Source organism: Camelus ferus, chromosome 12 (genome assembly GCF_009834535.1).
Source record: "Camelus ferus isolate YT-003-E chromosome 12, BCGSAC_Cfer_1.0, whole genome shotgun sequence".
Taxonomy (NCBI): Eukaryota; Metazoa; Chordata; class Mammalia; order Artiodactyla; family Camelidae; genus Camelus; species Camelus ferus.
The window spans coordinates 8,028,384-8,046,266 of NC_045707.1; the positions used below are offsets into that span (position 1 = coordinate 8,028,384).

General features: G+C 51.8%; 1 long non-coding RNA gene across 1 annotated transcript; it reads left to right on the top strand.

The window, feature by feature from the left end:
• The first annotated feature begins 13,537 nt into the window (after positions 1–13,537).
• LOC116667542 lies at positions 13,538–17,820 on the top strand. Its single transcript, XR_004324364.1, has 3 exons — positions 13,538–13,797; positions 15,256–16,962; positions 17,501–17,820. It is a non-coding gene; the product is annotated as an uncharacterized LOC116667542 (long non-coding RNA).
• The last annotated feature ends 63 nt before the right edge of the window (positions 17,821–17,883 follow it).

Here is a 17,883-nt window from a genome sequence, read left to right on the forward strand (position 1 = left end):
TGTGGAGGGGAGGGGTTTAAGATGAGGCTGGTGAGGTAGGTGGGGCTCTGGTGGGGTGGACCAGGCCAGGCAGGGGTCTGAGCAGGGAGCATGGGCATCAGCAGCTGGGCCCAGGCCCCATCAGAACAGATGGGAGTCGGGGCACAGGGCTCCCTGGCCCCATCCAGCCTGCCCTGCCCCATGCACAGCTCTGCCCTTTGGGACCCCTGGCCCAAGGCTCCAGGAAGGAAAGCAGAAAGGAGTCTTCTGCAGTCAAAGGGTAGGGCTCAGCCTTCTGGTTCCAGCCCCCTCACCTTGAACTGGGCTGCAACCACTGGGCTCAGCAGGGCTGCACAGTCACTGCCCTCTGTGAGCTTGTTTCTGCATCTGGGAAAAGGGAATAGCAACGCTGCCTCCGTCCGGCAAGCGTTCTGCAGAAGGTGAGTGTTTGTGAGGGATGGTGATTGGGCTAGGGTCACCGTCACCACCCGCCTCTCTCTGTGGTGGTTGGGACGTACCAGAGGGAGCCTGACTTAGGAGGGCCTTCAAGGTTCAGGAGGAAGAAGGGGCAGGACAGAGCACTCCCAACTCACCAGCCATCAAGGTCAACAGCCACCTGCTTGTAAAGAGTAAGTGTGACTGAAGCAGGACCACCTCTGCGGGCTGGGGCAGGATGGCCAGCCATTCGGGGGTGAAAGGGGTGGGTTGGCAGAGCCGGTTAGTGGGCAGCCCAGACCGCTGGGAAAGCCCCCCCAGAGAGGGCGACTGAGAGCCCTGTCTGTGTCCTGCCAGGTGACTGGTACCGCGCAGCCAGTTGCCCACCCAGCTCCTGCTCAGTGGGCCGCAGGATGGGCCAGCCGGGGGCAAGCACGTGTCTCCGGCGCAGGACCAGGCAAAGTGAAACACCCCGTGTCATCACGCAGTCTTCTTCCCGCCTCTCTCCCCAGGGGGCCGCCCTCTGCCAGCCCTCCACCAGCCCTTGACACAACCACCCCAACTCTCCAGGCTGTTCACCTGCAGCCTGGAACTTTCCATCACCTAGAGCAATCCCCCCTCCCCCCTACCCCCACATCTCTCCACTCCCCCTCACCCTCTCCTGGTGCCAGGCTAGAAACCCAGCACCACTGGGCCTCCCCTGTGGCCCCACTGGCTCACGCCTCTGCTCACCGAGCCCTCTGCTGCAGTCTCCTCAAACATCTCACCTCTTCCCTCCTCCCCTGGTGCCCAGCAGGCCCAGCCTCATCTCCTCTCACCCCATCCCCTGAGGCTGCCTCCCACTGCCCCTCAGCCCCGTCCCTCCCACGCACACTGCAAGGTGGCTCACAAACCTCCCCCAAACTCCTTGCCTTCCTACTCACACAGGTGTAGATCTGGCCTTGCAGCAGCGGAGCTGACGGGAGCCTGTGGCGACACACCTGAGCTGGGTCCCAGCTCACAGCTTCCCAGGCTGGGCCACCTTAGGCAAGTCACTTCCCCTTTCTGAGCCTGTTTCCTCACCAGGTAGGGTGACGCCTACGTGCATCACTGCCAGCAGACAATGGGCCTTCCAAATTATGAGAAGGAACACATACATACAAAGCAAGGAACAACTCAGATCATAGAGGTAAAGATGAACAAAGAAGCACCACAAATGAAAAGGAGATATCGAAGAACACTGGAGGGGGTGGAGAGGGTGAATTAAAGGAACAGATCACGTGGGGCCCAGGCAGCTGGGCCGTGGGGCCTGGGGTGCCAGGGGAGCCTGCTCGCTCTCTCATCAGCCATCATATTCCCACAAGGACGTGACAACACAGACAGCAGAGATGCCCCCGAGGGAGCCACTGTTCAGATGTTGGAGGAGACCTTCAAAAAATGTGACTGCCAGTTGACCTGCGAGCTGGACCCGGGCAGCTGGAGGCTCCACCCCGCTTCCTGTCCTAGGATGTACGTACAGCTTATCCTCACTGCTTCCAGAAGCTGCTCCAAGGATACAGTCTTCTTTGTTTTCCACTTTAAAAAAATTGAGGTATAGCTAATTTACACTATTATATAAGTTTCAAGTGCACAACATAGTGAGTCACATGATCTGTTTATGCATTTTGGATATTAACCCCTTATCGGTCGTATCATTTACAAATTTTTTTTTTCCCATTCAGTAGGTTGTCTTTTCATTTTGTCTATGGTTTCCTTTCATATATGAAAGCTTTTAAGTTTAATTAGGTCCCATTTGTTTATTTTTGCTTTTATTTCCTTTGCCTGAGGAGACAGATCAAAAAAATACTGCTACAATTTATGTCAGAGTTCCACCTGTGTTCCCTTCTAGGCGTTTTATGGTTTCTAGTCTTACATTTAGGGCTTTAATCCATTTTGAGTTTATTTTTGTATACAGTGTTAGAAAATGTTCTAATTTCATTTTTTTACATGTAGCTGTCCAGTTTTTCCAGCACCACGTATTGAAGAGACTGTTTTTCCATTGTATATTCTTGCCTCCTTTGTCATAGATTAATTGATCATAGATGCATGGGTTTATTTCTGAGCTCTGTTCTATTCCACTGATCTATGTGTCTGTTTTTGTGCCTGTACCATAATGTTTTTTAAAATTGAAGTGTAGTTGATATACAATCTTACATAAGTTACATGTGTGCAATATAATGAGTCACAATTTTCAAAGATTATACTCCATTTATAGTTATTATAATATGTTGGCTATATTCCCCATGTTGTACAATATATCCTTGCAGCTTAGTACCATACTGTTTTGATGATCATAGCTTAGTAGTATAGTCTGAAGTCAGGGCGTGTGATCCCTCCAGCTCTGTTTTCCTTTCTCAAGATTGTTTTGGCTATTTGGGGGGTTTTGTGTTTCCATGCACATTTTAAAATTATTTGTTCTGTGAAACATACTTGTATAGTTCTGTGGAAAATGCCAGTGGTATTTCAATTGCATTGAATCCGTAAATTACCTTGGGTTCCAGGCATATGGCCTTGAATTAGAAATGTGGTGCTGATGGTGTTGGACTAGCCAGACTGGAGATGTGACTGAGTCCAGTTAAAGCCCCCATATAAACTTTGAAGATGCTGGTGGGTGCATGAAGAAATCTACTTGTCTTGCAGGTGCCCAAGACAAGTCTGACAAGTAAGGGCCCTTGTTTATTAAATCTGCCACCAACCAACGTGGAGTGGCTCACCCCTTTCTTTGGTCTCTCCCTGCCCCCCAAGTTGGGGTCCAGCTTCAGATTACACCCAAGGATGCTGGGAAGCAATAGCACCACTCCCTCGGCCATCCAGAGCAGCTGACACACGTAACCTATGGAGAGCAGCAGGTGCAGGCATCGTGATCACACTTGTCCCTCCACAAGGGTGTTGTGGGGACTGGCTTTGAGGGTTATAAACACCCACAGAGAATCTCATAAACATTTGGGGAAATGGACCATCCTCTAAATCAAGCAGGTGGCAGTTTGGGCATCAAGATCCAGATCTTAATGTAAGTGTGATCCCCACTGGATGTGGCTTCTGTGTGGAAGAGTAAGAGCAGTGTAACCAGAGGCTGGGACTGGTGCAGTAGGCAGCAGAGACGGTGGTGGTGATGGGGCTGGGATTAAGAGGGTCACAGTGGAAGGCATTCAGAAGGGCAAAGGGCAGAACCTGTGACTGAAGAGACTAGGAGTGAAAGAGATGGAGCAGTCTGGATGACACCCAGCTTTCTGCTCTGGGTGACTAGGTGGACAGCAGTGCCCGGGGCTGAGATGGAGATTGGGAGACTGAGCAGGTTTGGGGGCAGGTGATGAACTCAGCTTCAGACATGTCTCTGGGGTCCAGAAAACATCTAAACTGGGCTCCTCATTTCCAGCTGAGGCAGGTGAGACCCAGACAGTGACAAGCTCCACCCCACACAGCAAGGCGCTGGCTGCACCAGGGAGTTTCCTGCCCAACTTCCTCACTACTCTTTGGAAGGTCTCATGAGCAAAACAGAGTGTGGCTTCTATAAACAGAACCTGGCTTCCCTAATCTGCTCCCAGAAGTTGCCCTGTCAGGACAGGCGTGTGGCTCATGGCTGCAGCCAGGTGACAGTGCGTGAGGCCCATGGTACCAACCTCTCCAGTGGGGTCCATACTTCAGCATTTCCATATGAAGAAGATTCCACATTCTCTTGTGCATGAGCAAACATCCTGTTACTTACTCAGTGAATCCTGTAGTTGCTGCTCTGGGGTTGGATTCTTCATTTCTTGGGCTCTCCGAGCTGCCTTGGGAAGTCTGGGGCAGCAGCATCCTTGCCTCCTAGACTGTGGGCCTGGGGGCTCACACTGTCCTAAACTGGCCCACCAGCCTGGTGGCAAGCACCCCCCAGCTCTCTGTAGAATGGGCCCCAGCTCGGGGTCAATCAGAGGCCATGGCTGACTCTGGCCCCTGGTGGGGAACCAGACCACATCAGACAAATCCCAGGACCTCCTCATCCCACAGGCGTAGCTGTGCGGGGCCCTGGAGAAGCTCTGCCTGAAACCCCAAAGGACCCTGAGAACCTCTAGGGACCGGCTCATGTTCAAGTCCCCTTACCGTCACCCCCGTGGTCACCTTGCCTTGCTTGCACATCTCTGTTGATGGGGGCTTACTGCTCATAAGGGATCCCTCTTTCCCGAGAGAGATCTAACTATGAGAGTCTACCTACCCACACCTTCTGCTGCTGGTTCCAGCTTAGCCCTCCGAGGTCCCAGAACATACTCACTCCCTCTGCCTGGGGCAGCCATGCAAGGACAGGTACCCAGGACCTCAAACAAGTCCTCATACCCCTGTGACTCAGCCCATGTCCGGGTGAGTCTTCTGAACCTATTCCAGATGGCCAGCATCCCTCTAAGATGCAAGACCCAGCATGGAAAATCCTACTCCTGGGATAGCCACGGTGCTGAGTTTCACCTCCTTCATTATGGACACTCTGCTTCTGTTAATGTGACCCAGGATCTCATTAGCCTTCTGGTAAACCTTATCATACTGATGCCTCACAGGCAGTTTCCAACCATTTGAACGCCAGATCTTTGTCATGAAGCCTGCTAGTGCACTGTGCCTCTTCCAGCCTTTTTTCCCCTCAAAGTCTAGAACAGTAAAGCATAACAAAAACAGAATGCAAGCCTTATATGCTATTTTTATTTTTCTAGCCACATTAAAAAAGTAAAAAGAAAAAAGGTGAGATTATTTTTTAATAATGTATTTTATTTAACTCAATATGTCTTAAATATTATCATTTCAACTTGTAATAAATATAAGTAAGGATTACTAAGAGACTTTATTCTTTTTTTCCTAAACCTTCTAAACCTTTTGCTATTAAGACATATCTCGATTAGGATATTAAATTTTCAACAAAACGTAATCCTATCAAAACGATAAAGCTGTGCTTAATGAGACCATACCTCATACTGCTTTGGTGTGTAAATTGAGATTTTAATGACTGAAAATAAAATATATTCAATTCTTCTGGTGCCTTAACCATATTTTAATGCCCAGTAGCACAGATGGCTAGTGGTGATCAAATCGGATAGTCAAGAAAGAAAGAAATTGACATCTCCTGGCATGTAGTGCTTCCCAGACCCCTGGTGTCTCCAGGAGGAGTGAGTGGGTGGCTGCCCCAGGGAGCCCCCCATTCAGTGAGGAAGACACATATTCAGGAATGATGGGCTAAAGCCAGGATGAGGCAGGCTGTGATGGCCAGTGTGAGCTCAGAAGGGTGGAGTTCAGCAGCCAGCGGTTCCATGGGGACACACCCAAGAGACTTCAGAAAAAAGGCAAAATTCGAGCTGGGTCTTGGAGACTGAGAGAGGATTCACCAGGTAGGGATGAGAAGACAAGCATCGAGGAAGGAGCAGAGCCATGGCCCTGGGGCAGAGAGGAGTAGGAAGGGGCTGGGATCCAGCCGGGCAGGTGTGGGCAGGGTGGGGACAGGAGTGCGGGTGGGGCAGTAGCAGTTCTGGGGATCAGGTGAGCCTCTTTGTAATTTGTGCTTCAGGAATTGTGTTTTGCAAACCTTGGGGTGGCTGTCTGAGATCTCCTGGAGATAGTCACCCGAGGGCAGTCTTGCACAGAAGCACATCCAAAAAGAATTCAGGTTTGCCCCCACGGACCACTGGAGGCTGGTCCCCACATCTCATCAACTGTCCGTTCTCTTGGTGCCATCTTTTGCTCTCCAGCCCAGCCACCCTCCCTGCCGTGTCCACTGCGGTCAGAGCCCCAAGCTGGTCTGCCCCCACCCTCCCCCATTTCTTCAGTCAATTATTTGGAGAATGACCTTTATCACTGATGTTCTTCCAAGGTCTTGGCAGAGGTCAGGAGTCCTTTGAAAGTGAGCTCTATCTGCTTCCCACAGTCTCTGACTTTTCCTCCTGCTTTTAAGAAATAAGCTCATCTGGTGTATTCTCATGTGACGCCACCCAGACGCAGATGCCAATCCAGCCTGGTCCCGACTTCCCTGCGGGACCCAGAGAGGCCTCCCCCTGCTCCCAGCCTCCTGTGAGTTTATGTCAGGCCACAAACGAGTTGGTCACGTCTGCAGCTCCTGACCAGCTGGCCTCTCTGGGTAATAGGACAGGCCAGCCCATCTCAGGGCTGTTGCTAGAGGCAGGGTCAAGCCAGAAATTCCACCCCAGCCACCTCATGTCACCTGAGGCTCTTGAAATGGGGCAGCTGTTTGTGTCCTGGTGTCTCTGATGACCTCATCCGTCACGTCTGTGCCCTGCCAACTGGGTCAACCCAGGTGCTTCTGTTTCCAGCCAGTGATCTTTTCTTCCAGAAGGAGGCCAGCCGTTCCTGCTCAGCTGGGCCCCTTGTGCAAGCCGGGCTGTGCAGGCCTGCCTCGCTCCCAGGGGCCGCCGGTCAGCACCACAGCATTCAGAGCAGCGTCCGGAGTTACTTGAGTTTGCGGTTGGCCTGGATCCTTCTCTGAGTTTTTAAAAGTGGGGCATGGGTTCCTAAGGCTGGCTTCGGTGCCTCCTTCCCCTGCTGCTCTCCTCGAAGTTTCTTTCCAGGGGAACCTGTTTCCTTCATCACAAATGCCTCCAGGTCACTTTAGATATAAGAGGGTTTGGGTTCTTTTTTAAGTAAAGTAATGTGCATCGACGCGGCAACCCACGTTTCTGACACACAAACTGCAGGCTTTTCAGTTCCGCCATCAGCTGTTCCGATTTTTAAAACTGGATTTCAAGCTGGGGTTGGGGGAGGACATCAGGAGCATTTGGGGTGCTCCCCCCACCCCCAACACACAGAGTTTCTGAACTGTCTGCCCCCCACCCCCACCCCAGCTCTGCCCCTGTTGGCTGCAGACTGCTGATGGTCAGCCTAGTCCCCTGGCTGGTGAGGGGAGGGAGGAGGGCTGGGGAAAGGGCTCCAGAGAGAGGACGAAGGGTGGCCGTGGCTCGGCCCCAAAACACAGGTCAGGCGTGTAGATGCAGTGTGACTGGCCCACAGCCCCCTGCTGGGTTTGAAGCGCTCTGAGTTCCCTCCACCGTGGGTAGGCCGGACCTCGGCAGCCTTTCTGCATCCTTGGGGGAAAGATGGGGACACTGCCAGTTGACTCTCACTGTCCCTCAGTCATAAGGCTGTCCATCTGCTGTCACACTGTTGCAGACTGATGAACATGTACCGCTTAACAGATCTTTGGTGAGAAGCCGTTGTCTCAAAACTGCGTCTGCTGGTGCTTGGCTGGATCCACTAAAGATGAGTGGCCTCGCCGTGGACAGTCCGGAGTGCCTGGCGTGGGCCCTCCCCCAGTGGCCGTTTGGTGCTACCCAACCCCTGCCTGGGCCAGAGAAGGTAGGGGGCCCCATCATCTCAGACGCACTTTGTTTATTTTATTACTTATTTTTATTGAAGTACAGTCCATTACAATGTGTCAGTCTCTGGTATACAGCACAATGTCCCAGCCATGCATATGCGTACATATACTCATTTTCATATTTTTTCAATTAAAGGTTATTACAAGATATTGAACATAGTTCCCTGTGCTATACAAAAGAAACTTTAAAAAAATCTATTTTTATATATAGTGGCTAACATTTGTAAATTTCAAACTCCTAAAGTATACCCCCACCCTTCACTTGTCAATGTTCCCAGTGTGGAAGCCGCTGAGGCAGGGTGAGAACCGGAGCTGGTCAGTCATCCTTTGATGGGTCCCAGGGCTCTGAGCCTCTGAACGTCGGCCTTGTTGTTTCCGTTAAAAGAAGGATAATTAGGTCTCCTAATTAGAAACTCTCCCCTGATTTTCAAACACTGATACACCTGCCTCAGGCCCTTGCCCTGAGTAGGTGACCTGGGCTCCTACCTCAGAAACCAGGCTCTCAGTCACAGTCTCTCTCCCACTGCTCTGCGCTCTTTGATATCCGGAAAAGGGCAGCCCAGCCTTGCCCCGCTTCCCGCAGCTCCTGCGTCCCTGCTGAGCCCCCTCCCTGCCCTGCCCCCTCCCCCCCGCGAGGTCATTAGCAAACCCCGCCCCCTCCATCCTCGGCTTCCGCCCCGCTGTCCCCAAAGGGAGACGCTGCGCCCCACCTAGAGGCTGGGTTCCGTCCCTGCCGCAGCCTCCTGACTCCTCACCTCTCTTCCAGCTCCTCTCCTCTCCTCTCCTCCCCTCCCCTCTTCAAAGCCCACGTCGCTGTGACTCCCAGGCCGGCCTCGCCGTCCTGACCTGCCCCGGTTGCTGAGAACCGCCCTGCGGGCCTCACGCCCTGGCTCAGCGCTTTCTCTCCGCCAGCTCCGGCTCCATCCCTGGGGACTGTGCACCCACATTCTAGCCTCTCAGTCCCAGGGGCTCCTCAGATGGCCTTGCCCTCCACCCCCTGCCCATGTCACACCCTCACCAGGTCACCCCAGGACCCTATTACAATGCTCCCATCCCAGGACCCCCACCCGCTCCCCTGCCCCAGCGATGCTCCAGCCCCACTGACACCCTAGACACTGACCCCACAGCCTTGCCTGACCCACAGCCCCTTTCAGGCCCTCATTTCCCTCTTTCCACAGGTTACTTTCTCTGGTCCACCTTAAAAGAAAAATTGAGGCATATTAAAAATGTTGAGTTTTTTTTTTTAGCAAAAATCGATTCGATTTGGGGGGAACCAGCAGGAAGTGGTAAGGAACGCTCCAACAGGAGCTGGGACTAGACAGGAAGGCAAAGCCAAGCAAACAAGGACGATGCTCGATTGGCTGTGGCTTAAGCACTGGCCTTACCTGGGGAGCTGGTAGGGCTGCGTGTGATTGGCTGTCCTTTGGCTTCTATCTTGTCGCCTTGAGGCATTTACAGGCTTAGGCTGGGATTTAGATTTGGTTGTTGAATCTAATCTGTGAGACTGCGGGCTGCCTTTCAGTGTGGGAGCTCAGGTCTCTGCCCTTCTCTGAGAAACTCACCTCCCTTACTCTTGTCCTTTATGCACCATTCTTACAACCTGACACCCTCCTCCTTCAACCTCTCTCATCAGTGACCTGGTTCTCCCCAGAAATGCAATGCCTTCTTGTGTTGACAGCACTCACGCCTGTTCCCGTCACGGTGGTCAGTGGCTGATTTCTTCCCACCTTGACTAAAGGCAACTGCTCCCTCGGCATCCTCCTCCCCTCACTGGATCCCTCCATCTTCTGCGCCATCCACGCCTCTCCTTGACCTGTCCCTGCTGCCCCAAATGCACTTGAACGCCAACCTCTTTAAAAAGCCCTCACTTCACTGACGCCCACCTCTCCCTCCAACTTCTTCAGAGAGCTGATGCCTCTGGGGTCCTCATTCTTTCCCCACCCATCCAGCTGAGATTTCTGTCCCTCTCCCACCCCCACCCCCAAGATAGTCTTGTCTACATTGCCAAAGCCAGGCCGGTTACCTGCCCTCATCGTCCTTCTCAAGGTGTCTAGGACACCAGCTCTCTCCTTCCTTCCTGGCACCTCCCCTTCCTCCCAGACCTCCGAGCAGGGGCTGCCCCAGGCTCTGTCCTCCCTGTTTCTCTATTTACCCCTCCTGGACATTCTCCTCTAGTCTTTAAATATCATCTCTACCCCAATGACCCTCAAATCGTGTGCTCTGGCTTCTCCCCTGAGCTCCAGACCTGTCCATCCAACTCTCTGACCTGACATTCACTCAGTGGTTCAGCAGCCTCTCCAGCTCAGCATGACCAAGGCAGAACCCCCATCTGTCTTCCCAAATCCTTCCCTGTCCCCTCTTTCCCTTCACACTCATCTCCAATCCACCAGTAAGTCCATTTTTCTCTACCTCCAAAGTAGTTCTCAAAGCCAATCACATCTCTCCATCACCAACTGGTCCAGGCTGCCCCCCTCCTGGGTGCCTGTAGTGTCCCCCCAAGGCCTGCCTCCTCCCCCAGAGTCTCTTCTCCGCAAGCTGCCCACAACCAGTTCATCATGGAGCCAGTCACCGCATCTCAGAAGAATGTTTTAAACAAGCGAAATGGAACAACTTATTGCCAAATACAATTATCAAACTACATTTTAATTGTGACCCCGTAAGAGATAAGCTTCTTTGTTCATGCCTTCAATGTGATCTAGCAGGGGGGCTCTTCAGACACGATAATTTCAAAGTAACAAGCACAACTATTATCTTGAGATCTTCAACTGTAATGTGATGTGGAAAGGTCTGTGGTTTCCACTGAGAACCAAGTCACAGGTACTTCTACCGCAGGTGTGTTCCCTCCACCTGTGTCTGAGGGCAGTCCCACACTTCAGAAAGGTGGAGGCGGTGCCTGTAACGCTGTACTGCTTTCCCATCCAAGCTCACGAGCCGACTAAGCCGGCTAAGTCCCATCCAAAGAATGCTGGACTCCAGGCAGGTTGGTTAATAAATCTGTGTCACTCCCCTGCCCAGATCCTTGAGGGCTTGCCACTGCAACAAAAAACCAGACCTAGACTCCTTGCTGGGCCCTCCCAGGCCCTTGGGCGCCCAATCCCTTCCCCTCTCTTGGCAACTCCCTCCACCGTACCTGCTCGTATCTTCCAGCCTCCGGCAAGTTTACCTGGTCCTGAACTTGTCAACCTTGTCGATCCAGCTCAACTGTGTCTCCTTCTGGCTGGCTCCCTCCCCCCTCCCATTTTCACTAGGCTCATCCCTCTAGCTCCGTGTGCTGTTGGGGAACCTACGTTCCCAGAAGCCTTCCCTGGCTACCCCGCCCCCGCGCTGCCCCTCCCCCGCACGCTGCCTCACTCCCAGCTCAGTGGCTCCCCCACGCACTCCCTTTGTTTCTCTTTCCAATGATACTTGACTCCCACTGATGTTGTGTCATTTATTGATTGATCGGTTGATTGATTTTTTTGGTTCTTTTATTATTAGTTTTTATTGAAACATATTTGACATATAACATTACGTAAGTTTCAGGTATATGCATGTCAGTTTGATACATTTATATATTACAGATAATTGCCATTGTAGCCTTAGCTAGAATCTCTACCTCATCACGTTATTATCATTTCTTTTATTCCCAATAACCAAGATATAGAAACAATCTGGATGAATGGACAGAGAAGATGGTCATCGATTATTGCTGGCAATTCCCTTGTTTTGGAAGAGTTGCCTATACTTTATCTTTGTTGTTGTTTTTTATTTATTGTAAGCATAGTTCCCATTCATCTTCCCTGACTAGAGAACGAATATTCGAATGGACAGCAGCCAAACCACATATAAACATAAAATTCTGCAGCAAGCAGCCCGGGAAACCAACCCATCACCTACAGTAGCCAGCTCGTTAAGTCAGATTTGTAGGAAGTCAGACCACTATCTCTAGCAACTAGTCCTGGAAGCCAAACAATAACCCCGTAACCAAAAGCCTCAAATGACCAGGACCGGATCAGTCCCTGACAGCTTCCCTCCTTTTTGTCCCTGCCTCCCACTTCATACCAAAGGAAGCCAAATGTGCTCCCTAACCAATCACAGTGGACATCCTGGGTAGCCCACCTCCAGCTTCCCCAGACCGACAGCCTCTGAGCAGCGCATCCCGTCATAGGACAAACTGTTCAGGACACCAGTTAAAATGGGAAGACTGATTTTTTTCAGGGCCATCTCAACAGGTCTGGGGACCACTGCAATCGGCTTTTACAGTGGGGAGAGAGCTTGGGCTCAACTCGCGGAACACGACAAGGAAAAGTGAGGATTTACAGCCAAGGATCTGTAAATGGTGGTGGGCTGGGGAGGGGGATGGAAATTACTAAGAGGGTAGGGTGATTCTTGCTAAGCTTTCCTAATAGGATGCTTACTGAAGGCAGACCAGGGCGATCAGACATCACTTGAGGGGTGGTGGGAGATGAGGACATTTGATCAGATGTTGAGGGTTGGGGGCTTTTGCTAAGCTGACCTGGAGGATTCTTACTCTTGGTGACAAAGCTCAAGGACAGGTCTTGGGAAAGGAGCTGAGAGGAGGCTGACTAACATTTGGTGGAGGAGAGTCTCTGTCCGCACCTGAAGCCTTTCCCTTCCGCCCCCTCTTTGCCTGCCTTGGAGTCTCTGCCAAGTGAACGTGATGGCGCCGACGCCCTGCTGCAGCCAGCGCCGCGTACACAGCCTTTGCTGCTCCTCTGGCTGTTTCCCCTGGTTTCCGCAGCTGTGTCCCCAGCACCAATGCAGCGCGGTACCAAGAACCAAGGAAGCGGTCGGTGAAGACTATGAACTTCCTGACAGAGTCCAGGAAGCCTTCCAAAATGCCCACCGGTCAGCCCGCTGCATGGCGGGCTCCCCCGACACAGCATTGACCGCACCATCCCATGGGGCCCCCCCGTTTGTGGCAGGCTCCTGTCCCTTCCCCTAGGCTGCGAGCCGCTTGTCTGGTCGAGATGCTTGGTGCCTACTGTTTGTGCTCCTCTTACCTCCGCGTGGCCCTCCCTGCCCACGGTCAGCTTCCTACTTCGATCTCCCGCCACTTTATGCCCGACCTGCTCCTGGCTGACCTCAGTGCTGGGATAGCTGCTCCCGGGACCTCAGGGGCAGACGAGAGCTGGAAGACTAACACCGCAGTTCCCCCCCCCTTCCAACCACAATGTGCGGTTTGTCCTCAAGGACCCTGGAGGACTGAGCCCCATCTGCCCATAGGAGTCACCCTCCCACTGAGAAGCCTCTCCCTTTGAACGTCTCCACTCCCCTCCTAATGCCTCCTGGGACCAGCCTGCACTCAAACCCTGGTCTCTGGGTCACTTCTGGAAGGACCCATCTAAGACATCTCCTAAGTTACTAAAGAATAGTTGGAATGAATTTGTAGATCAGATGTGGGTCTATGAGTTAAGAAAACGTGTTGGTGCTTAAATTTGAAGAAGCATCCAGATGACACCAGGCACGAAGAAAGGGTATCACTTTAGCATCCATTCACTCAGTCATTCATTCAATAAACACCATTAAGGGCCCACTGCGGGGCACGCTGCTTGGGCAAGAGAGTTCGCCATCTGGCAGGCTGGACGATGCTAGTCACTAGTGATGCAACCTCTGGCCCATAGCAGTGAATATCCATCTGAACTCTTCATGGCTCGGTGAATAAGCTCTCAGTATTATCCAAGACCTTCAGTGCTGACTCCACCCTCTCCCAGCAACTGCCAGTGAAAGCAAGTCTGTTCCCCAGGAGCCAGCACACTTATAGGCAGTGGATGCATGACAGAGACATAGACTGAAAGTGAAGAGAAATGTCTTTTCCTTTTGCTAGTTTACATTCTTAACCGGGACTCCTGTAACAAAAGACAGATTTACAAGAGAAGCCTAGAAGATAATTTAAGTTTTATATGACAGGAGAGCCTTTGTGAGGAAATGAAGACCCGGAGAAATGGTTCAACCTGAGTTTTTATTGGGTTTGATGAAGAAAGGACAGTCACGGGAAGATATGATGGAACAGACAGTTTGAGGTAAGTGCAGTGAACTGGGGGAGCTTAATGACGTCTCTGTGTCCCTGCATCTTTGGAAAGAAGGATGCTCCTTTCCTTGGGCATACGGAGGGCACCTCTCAACTGAGGGTCTTATGACCTGCTTTGGGAGAAGGTTAGAAAGTCCTTCCTGTACCTGCCTTTTCTAAAATCCTTCAGCTTAAAATATTCAATATGCCAAGGTGCCATATTCTGGGATAATGTGTCCTGAACCCTATCAATACACATGATGGACAATTATTCAGCCTTAAAAAGGAAATTGTGATACCAGCTACAACATGGATGCACCTGGAGGACACCATGCTCAGTGAAATCAGCCCCACACAGAAGGACAAATACCGTGTGACTGCACTTCTCTGAGGTCCCTAGAGTAGTCAGATCCATGGAGACAGGAGGTAGGATGGTGGTTGCTGGGGAATGAAAGAGGGACTGGGGAGTCAATGTTTAACCGGGACAGAGTTCTGTTCTTTGAGATGGAAAAAATTCTGGAATGGATAGCAGTGATGATTGGACAACACTGTGAATGTTCTTAATGCCACTGAACTGTACACTTAAAATGGCTAAAATGGTAAATTTTAGGTTCTGTATATGTAACCACAACTAGGCAGTGAGGGGGAAGTGATTTACAATCAGAGCTGGGGAGCTGAGCTAAGGGCTGGGCTGAGGGGTGAAGTCAGGCAGACACTGGGCTGGTCAGGGCAGTCAGCAAACGTCAGGCTAGGCGTGTAGGGGCAGAAGGACCTCTGCAGGCGGGGCAGTGGTAACAACTGAGGCATCTGGCCGGTTGACAGAGAAGCCAAAGACCCCCACATGCTCAGTCCTCAGGTACTGGGGTTTGGTATCTGGGGGTAGCCGGGTAAAGGAGGCCCGCCCCCGCCTTCACTCCGCCTGGCACTGCAGGGAGGAGGTGACTGCAAATCCTGCCCCAGTGCATCCTAGTCTGTGCTAAGTCAGCACAGCTAAAGCAGCCGGCTGTCTGCATTTCCAGTCCCACGGGGGAAGCAAACCCCAGAGCTCCCAGTCCCTACCCAGCAGTTATGTTCCAGAAGGTCACTGCTTCATTAGCGGATTTTGAACCACTAATCCTAGGGGAAAGACAAGACTGGGTCCTCACGAGCCTCTGTTCACAACATTCTCGTCAGCCGATCAATACAGAACCTTGTGTGAGGTGTGCTTCTGTTTGAAGACACTTTGTTTAATGTCTATGATTCATTAACATTCAACTCGCAGCCAGCACTATTACTCGTGTCTGGGCCAAGCTCATCTCACACTTGTATTTTTCCTTAAGGCTGGGTACAGCCTTCTTAAGAATGGCAGCGTCAGATGGCCCTCGGCATTACGCTTGGGGACCATCTGAAACAGCAAAATCACCAACAAAAAGCACCAAAATGGGAAAGAAATAAACAGACAAACCACAAGAAGGATCCTTGTTTATTGCAGGAGCTGAAACAAGACGGCAGAGCTGGGGGCGGGTGTATGGGGCAACTCAGAATTGCCTGGCTGCTCTGCAGATGTCCGTGACTGACAGAGAAGGAGCTGCGGGTATTAACCTGGAATTACAAACACGCTTTAGCAAGCAGGAAAATTCCCAGATACAGAACCTGTAAACAACAAGGACGGACTGCCTGAAGGTTTGTTTCTATTCTGAGCTGATCTCTCATTCTCTGCATCTTCTCATCGGTCTCCTGGCCAGTGGTTTGGCCATTTCCCATCCAAGAAGATGAACAACCCCAGGACTGTCCTATTGAAAACTTCTGGGCCAGGCAGACCTACTCCTGACATTTGCCTGACCCAGGATAAGAATCTTGGGATTGATCAACTGTCCCAGTTTGTCTGGGACAGAAAGTTTCCCCAAGATGTAGGCCTTTCAGTACCCAAACCAGGAAAGTCCCAGGCAAACTGAGATGAATTGGACACACTCTATACATGCGAAAATGATTTACAAGCTTTAAATCCAAATTATTGAATATGGCAGACAGTTAAAATCTTATTAAATATTTTTATGGAGATAAAACAACCTGTAGTTCCTGTCCCATATCTACCTAGTTGCCAAAGTAAAGAAGTGTCAGTTTTCGTGCGTTAAGGCCAGATCTGTGAATACAGGAGCTTAACAGCAATACGAATTGTTTAATACTGCACAATGCACGTAAAGCTATTGCCAATCCTCCCCACGTTGTATCACGAGTGCCACGAATTAGAACATGAAAGGCAGCAAGAAAATGGATGCTTGTTATTTCTGGGTAACACCCCGTGTGTCATGCAACCTTAATTACGCCCAGGCTATCGGACAGAGATTTGACCAGTTAATTCCTAAGTGCTTCGGTGGCCAGTAAAGTTTTCCTGAGTACTGTGAGCTGTTCTAGCAAATCATAAGAGAGAAACTGCGGAAACCCTCGACGTTGTAGCCAAGTGGGTACCTAGGGACCCAATTTGCCACTGGGGGCCGAAGTGGGGTCAGTCCTGTGGGATGGAGCCCTTCATGACACTTGCTACCCCTTCATGACTCTGGGTAGCAAGTGTCAGAACTGAACTGAATGTTGGACACCAGTTGGTGGTAGAAGGAAGCTGTAGAAGCAGTGTTGGAAACATGGACAAAATTGGTGTCAGAAACGTGGTGGGTAAATACTACTTTCCTTCATGTGGTGGTTTTCTCCCTGATGGACCAGATAAGGAAACTGAGCTAAGAGGTAAATGATGCCTGCCAGGCCTAACTCTGCTAATGAGCGGAGAAGCCTGCATTTGGGTCCAGCCATCTTATGTCAGAGCTCACAGTCCCAGCCACAGCCTGTGCCACTGGAACACTGGGCAAGGGGCTGGGAGAGCCAGACCAGGGGACCCCTGCCCAGTCCTTCCTTCTCTTCATCTGGGAACAGAGGGAGAGTCCACTTGCTGTCAACATGCAGCCGTGAAGAGGGGGTGACTCCTCAGTCCGAATCTTCTCCCGCCCACATCTGGGTCACGCCAGGGTGGACAGATATCCTGGGCAGCTGGCCATGAATGTGTTTGTGGACTGGAAGAGAATACAAATGCCAGAGGCTGATGGTAGGGTGACTCATCTGGGGCCTGTGAGCACAGCCTTCCTATCATTTGTCCTAGGGGTAGTCATGGAACCCAGGAGGGCTGGCAGGTGCAGGAGGAAGTTTCCAGGTAAGGAGCAAGAGGCTAGGGATTGTGGCCCCTGCTGACGCTGTCAGCAGTCTCAGTTTTCTGACCGTCTCACTTCTGTCTCAGCTCTGAGTAAGTTGGGTGTGGAGAGTAGTCAGCCGGGACAGGCCTGTGAGTGCTGCCCCCCACCCCCACCCCAGCAAAGCCAAGGTGGTTGGGGACAGAGAGAGGAACTAGCCTTTCCTCACTCTGGGCCTCAGTCTATGAAGTGTCTGTGTGATGCTGGCCCAGGTGGTCACCAGGGCCTGCAGCTCCCACGCCCTGGCATTCTGTGGTCCATAGGTGGGAGACAGGATGACCCACTCTGAGGATCTGAAGTCCCAGAGGCAGCCCCGCCTCAGCCTCCGCCCTGCTCCTGGCTCCCCACGCCCCCAGGCACGGGCCTAGCCCCAGTGAGGGACGCCTCAGACCTGGGAGGCTCTGTGTGTGTCGGGGGCGGCAGGGTGGCGCATAAATGTGTCCAGTTGCTTCATAGGTGACACTTCGAGTTCTGACAGCAACTCTACCGATCATTTTACAGATGAGGACACTGAGGCCCAGAAAGTGGGAGGCCTGGCCCCAAAATTCGCACTCTGCACTCCACGTGGGCCTTGGTGGAGAAGGGAGGGGGCTTCTCTGTCCATGAAACAGGGGGCATGACGGCAAAGTAACATGGGTTGTTGACTGTGCAATGTTGGGCAAATGCCTAACTTCCCTGCGTGCGTTGCCGTGGAAAAACTCCAGGCAGGACACAGAGGTCAAGGGAATCCTAGGCACTCCACAAGGGCTCCGAGAATCGTCTAGGGCTGAGCCTCCGGGACCCCCACCCTCCTGCATGGCCCACCCCACCCCCCAGCACCCAGCGCGTGTTATCGCAAGTTTTACTTAGAAGTGAAACTTCGAAATGGAAACTTCGAATCAGTA